The 424-nt window shown below is 28.8% G+C and overlaps 1 protein-coding gene across 2 annotated transcripts in view; it reads right to left on the bottom strand.

The window, feature by feature from the left end:
• Positions 1-424, bottom strand: part of si:cabz01007807.1 — a gene marked incomplete at its 3' end in the record, with an annotated part of 14,265 nt that overhangs the window by 12,862 nt on the left and 979 nt on the right.

Below are 424 nucleotides of genomic sequence, written 5' to 3'. Positions count from 1 at the left end.
TGCGCAGAGTTTTCATATTTATTATTAGTACGTAAGAACTAACTATAGATGAGGTAAATAAATAATACCGTATACTACTATACTCGTTCTATCTGCAGATGGGGAATATAGCATATCCGTACAGAAAGTCATTATTTTGAGTGTGGTTGTATTGTATGAGGGTTACCTGCTGTAACTTTTTATATCCACTTGTATTATTGTACTTTTTATTCCACTGTATTTATCAGAAGGTTTCTTTTTTTTAAGCAGGTTGAGGATTCACATTAAAAACATGTTTAAAGTATTCATTATTACATGAATTAGTCAGATATAGCATCATAAACACTGAAATACAGAGTTTGATTGAGAATTAGTAGACTACTGTTGGTTCATATTAAATAAAATCTCATGTTTCTGAATTCCTTTTGTTTTATACTTTTTTTTT

Source organism: Morone saxatilis, unplaced genomic scaffold (assembly GCF_004916995.1).
Source record: "Morone saxatilis isolate NCDOM2014 unplaced genomic scaffold, NCSU_SB_2.0 Contig4, whole genome shotgun sequence".
NCBI classification, from domain to species: Eukaryota; Metazoa; Chordata; class Actinopteri; family Moronidae; genus Morone; species Morone saxatilis.
The sequence above is the reverse complement of the archived record's forward strand: the minus strand, read 5'-3'. Positions and strand labels throughout refer to the sequence as shown.